This window comes from Bos indicus x Bos taurus, chromosome 25, assembly GCF_003369695.1.
Source record: "Bos indicus x Bos taurus breed Angus x Brahman F1 hybrid chromosome 25, Bos_hybrid_MaternalHap_v2.0, whole genome shotgun sequence".
Taxonomy (NCBI): domain Eukaryota; kingdom Metazoa; phylum Chordata; class Mammalia; order Artiodactyla; family Bovidae; genus Bos; species Bos indicus x Bos taurus.
The window spans coordinates 25,392,221-25,397,875 of record NC_040100.1 but is presented as its reverse complement, the minus strand read 5'-3'; positions in this window follow the sequence as shown (position 1 = coordinate 25,397,875).

The window sequence follows — 5,655 nt, the reverse complement described above, 5'->3', positions numbered from 1 at the left end:
ACACCGAGGCCCAGCCAATCAGGGCCGAGGATATCCAGAGCTCTGGGCGGAGCCGCTGCCACGGCAACGGAGGCGAGCTCAGTCTCCCGGCTGGCATTCCAAAGTGGCTTGGGGTTAATCTGCAGTCCGGACTTTTATCAAGGCTTTCAAACTCTAGAAAGAAGGGGAGGGATATAAGAGCAGTCTTAAGGTCGTAAGATTAGAAAAGATCTTAATGACTCCATTTTGCCATCAAGGGACCTGCCCAGGGTTCCTTTGAAGGGGCACGACGCTTAGACTATTAGTTTAAGATATGCAAACACCGGGGCTTCCCTTGTGACTCAGCTGGTAAAGAATCCGCCTGCAATGCGGGAGACCTGGGTTCCATCCCTAAGTTGGGAAGAGCCCCTGGAGAAGGGAAAGGCTACCCACTCTGGCCTTGGAGAATTCCATGGACTGCATAGTCCATGGGGTCGCAAACAGCCAGACACGACTGAGTGACTTTCACTTCACTTCATGCAAACACCAGTCCAGATGCTCAGGGCAACAGCAAGTGAACAGGACCGGCAGGGTCCTTGCTCTCAATGGTGCTTACATTCTCGTGGGGGAAAATAATAGAGTGTACAGCTAACATTTATAGAGCACATAACCATGTTATATGTTCCATTCCTGCAAGTGCTTTATGTATTATTTATTCTCACAACAGCTTCAGTTGTGTATTTTCTCTGGAGACTGAATTCAGTCGACTTTAGAAGGATGTTTCAGATTCAAAGGGAATAAAAGAACATGGCAAAGTAAACTACTGCAAAGTTGCATTCATTTCATATGCCCGTAAGGTTATGCTCAAAATCCTTCAAGTTAGGCTTCAGCAGTACGTGAACTGAGAACTTCCAGATATACAAACTGGGCTTAGAAAAGGCAGAGGAACCAGAGAGCAAATTGTCAACATCTGTTGGATCATAGAGAAAGCAAGGCAATTCCAGAAAACCATGTACTTCTGCTTCATTGACTATGCTAAATCCTTTGTGTGGATCACAATAAGCTGTGGAAAATTCTTAAAAGAGGTGGGAATACCAGAAAATCTTACCTGTCCTTTGAGAAACTTGTATGCAGGCCAAAAAACAACAGTTAAAACTGGACATAGGACAACGGACTGGTTCCAAATTGGGAAAGGAGTACATCAAGGCTGTATACTGTCACCCTTATTTAACTTATATGTAAAGTATATCACGCAAAATGCCAGGCTGGATGAATCGCAAGCTGGGATCAAGATTACCAGGAGAAACATCAACAACCTTCAGATCAGATCAGATCAGTCGCTCAGTCATGTCTGACTCTTTGTGACCCCATGAATCGCAGCACGCCAGGCCTCCCTGTCCATCACTAACTCCCGGAGTTCACTCAGACTCATGTCCATCGAGTCAGTGATAACATCCAGCCATCTCATCCTCTGTGATCCCCTTCTCCTCTTGCCCCCAATCCCTCCCAGCATCAGAGTCTTTTCCAATGAGTCAACTCTTCTCATGAGGTGGCCGAAGTACTGGAGTTTCAGCTTTAGCATCATTCCTTCCAAAGAAATCCCAGGGCTGATCTGTAGAATGGACTGGTTGGATCTCCTTGCAGTCCAAGGGACTCTCAAGAGTCTTCTCCAACACCACAGTTCAAAAGCATCAATTCTTCGGCACTCAGCTTTCTTTATAGTCCAACTCTCACATCCATACATGACCACAGGAAAAACCATAGCCTTGACTAGACGGACCTTTGTTGGCAAAGTAATGTCTCTGCTTTTGAATATGCTATCTAGGTTGGTCATAACTTTCCTTCCAAGGAGTAAGTGTCTTTTAATTTCATGGCTGCAATCACCATCTGCAGTGATTTTGGAGCCCCCAAAAATAAAGTCTGACACTGTTTCCACTGTTTCCCCATCTATTTCCCATGAAGTGATGGGACCAGATGCCATGATCTTCGTTTTCTGAATAGATATGCAGATGATACCACTCTAATGGCAGAAAAAGAGCCTCTTAAGAGAGTAAAAAGGGAAAGTAAAAAATGCCGGGAGCCGGCATATTGCATATTGAGTGCATATTGCATATTGAGTGCAGCACTTTTCAGGATCTGGAATAGCTCAACTGGAATTCTATCACTGCCGGTAGCCAGCGTGAGGAACTCCGCCCATGACAAAGGTCATGAGGAAGGAGGCTCGGCATACGCAAAGGCGGGATCGAGCTTCAGGAGTCCCCCTGGAAATTCTCGAGCATATACCCCCAAAACCAGAGTCTGCCTACTTTCTGCTTTGTGTTTTCACCTACACCTCTGACTTTACGGGGGGCTGTCCCCCACTACCTCTCTGAAAAAAGTTAGCTTACAGCTCCAGTTAATAATTCCTGGGTGTGACAGTGTTTAACCTACAAACTCCTTTGGAAATCCTCCAGCCTACCTGAATAGGTTTTTCCGGCCACATGTGATTGTTCAGAGCCTCCCAACTGTGAGAGGCAGGAGATGTTCTAAACTGTCTAAACACAGATTCTTTTGAGTAGTTAAAAGATTGATTAGAAATTGTATTGGTGAAGGGATTTTTACTTGTTGGGCCAATGTGTGCTGCTAAGTTTCCATATCCCTTACCTGCTGTGTCCCTGGCAGTGTATTGATTAATATAATTGGTGTAAGTAGTATCTTTAATGTTTGTAACCTGGGACCCTTGAGTTAATTCTTTTTCTTGTTATAGCCCACCACACCTTTGCGCTGTAGGAATGCAACTTTATCTAATGCTTTTGGAGGGTGGCTCCTGACCAATCACCTTTAGAGAAAAATACGTTTTCTGAAGAAAAGGTCTTAAAATGTTAACAGGCCTCCGGGCCAGAAGATGATGCAAATCACCTAAGCTTTTGCATATGATAAGTTTGCAGGAAGAAAGCCTGGTTTGCTGCAAGACTCTACCCCTTCCCCCATTATCCTCTATGCATAACTTAAGGTATAAAAACTACTTTGGAAAATAAAGTGCGGGCCTTGTTCACCGAAACTTGGTCTCACCATGTCGTTCTTTCTCTTACCTTCTGGCTGAATTATTCAGCCTCTTTTCTCCACTGAATTTCCTCACTGAGCTATCCTTATTTCAGCCTCTTTTCTTCACTGAATTTTACTGAGCTATCCTCATTCTATTACTCTTTATATCCTTAATTAACGTTTAATTAAGCAATTGTTTCCTGATCTTCGCCTACGCCATCTCTCCTTCGAATACCCTGGATCAGCCGGGGCTGGTCCCCGGCAAAAAAAGTTGGCTTAAAACTCAACATTGTAAAAACTAAGATCACGGCATCTGGTCCCATTCAGTTCAGTTCAGTCTCTCAGTCGTGTCCGACTCTTTGAGACCCCATGAATCGCAGCACGCCAGGCCTCCCTGTCCATCACCAACTCCCATTACTTGAAATCAAATAGAAGGAGAAAAAGTAAAAACTGCGGCAGATTTTTGTTTTCTTGGGCTCCAAAATCACTGCACATGGTGACTGCAGCCATGAAATTAAAAGATTCTTGCTCCTTGGAAGGAAAATTATGACAAACCTGGACAGTATATTAAAAAGCAGAGGCATCACTTTGCCGACAAAGTTCTCAATAGTCAAAGCTATGGTTTTTCCATAGTCGTGTACAGAAGTGAGAGTTTCTTCTCACAAAGAAGATTGAGTGCTGAAGAGCTGATGCTTTCAAACTGTGGTGCTGGCAAAGACTCTTGAGAGTGTCTTGGACAGCAAGGAGCTCAAACCAGTCAATCCAAAAGGAAATCAAGCCTGAATATTCATTGGAAGGACTGATGCTGAAGCTGAAACTCCAATTTTTGGCCACCTGATGCAAACAGCTGACTCACTGGAAAAGTCTTTGATGCTGGGAAAGACTAGGCAAAAGGAGAAGGGGGCAGCAGAAGATGAGATGGTTAGATATGCATCACCAATTCAATGAACATGAATTTGAGCAAACTCTGGGAGATGGTGGACAGAGGATCCTGGTGTGCTGCATGCAGTTCATGGGGCTGCAAAGAGTTGGGCAGGATTCAAGGACTGAACAATAACGAAACTGTAAAGCAGGTATAATCAGATTATAAAGCTGGAAGGGATTTCAATAACACCTTCCTTTGATAGACGAGGAAACTGAGGCCAGGAAAAGTGAAATGAAATGAGCTGATAATGGCAGAGTCAGGACTAGCATCATGCTGCCCAGTTTTATGCCATGAAATTTTTACTGCTACTCCTCCTAACCGTACTTCTTCTCCTGCTAACTGCTAAGTCACTTCAGTCGTGTCCGACTCTGTGTGACCCCATAGATGGCAGCCCACCAGGCTCTGCCGTCCCTGGGATTCTCCAGGCAAGAACACTGGAGTGGGTTGCCATTTCCTTCTCCAATGCATGAAAGTGAAAAGTCAAAGTGAAGTCGCTCAGTCGTGTCCGACTCTGTGGGACCCCATGGACTGCAGCCTCCCAGGCTCCTCCGTCCATGGGAGTTTCCAGGCAAGAGTACTGGAGTGGGGTGCCATTGCCTTCTCCAACTTCTTTTCCTACTAAGGTCTGATGATGGGGCTTCTGTACAAGGAACTGCAAGAATTATCTCAAGTATTCCTTACAAGTACTCTTGTGATAGGCACGTTTAAATCTTTTATACATGAGAAAATTGGCATGGGAAAGTGGGTAAAGAGAGGCAGATGGTAAGGCCAATTTAGGAAAGGGGCTAGCTGCTAAATCATATTTTGAAAATGCCAACAAAAATTGGCAGTTGCCTTTGCCTCTGTAAGGGTTAAATTATTAGCCACTGAAGCCACTGACCTTCAACACATCCTGAAAGGAGTTCAGGGTGGAGATCAGGAATAAGGCACTTTGTGCTCCGGGAAAAACTAGGTATTTTCAGATTTTATGAGCCCAATTCTTACATCTACTCCTATCTAGAAAAGCACTAAGATCATTAATGTTGACATCAGCTCCTCGTGACCAGCTGGAAGCCTCTGGCAAAACGTGTGCTTGACTTCACGTATCCCTTTTCGCTAAAATCGTATGTAATACTGACCTCTCCCTGCCTCTCTGGGGGCAGTTTCTCAGAACTATCTGAATTGCTGTCGTCTCCTGAGTAATAGTCCTCATTTTTGTCCCAAATAAAACTTAACCTACAACTCTCATGGTTTTTTTTTAAGTTGACAGAAAACTGGCAATATGTTTGGACAGAGAACTTTGGCAAAACATTCTGAGCTTTTCCTGCCATTCTGAACCTGCTGCCTTCCTTTCTTGGAGGTATTTTCCCTGTGATTTGCAAGAGTAGGGAAGTGTTGAAGCTTAAAATTGTGGCATCTAGGATTCAATCATTTTTTTATTTTAGAGAGAAAAAAATTTTAGTGCCTACTGTATGTATTCCAAGGATTGTACAGAAAGAAGTTATCTCTTTACAAATAAGTGAAAAATAGCAGCTTCAAGGAACATTTCTCGAGGCTTCAGTTCCTAAGGAAATAAAATTTGAAAGCTGTCAGTGAGGACTACGCTTCCCGGCGTGCACCGCGCCTCCCATAGGAAAAACGCCTTCTATCGCTGGGCGGGGACGCGTACCCAGGGGCGCACAGCAGCTCGGGGATTGTAGTTTTCTGAAGGCCCAACCGGTCCAATGGACCCGGAAGCAGCCACCGGAAGTTCCGGCCCTAAGAGGTGG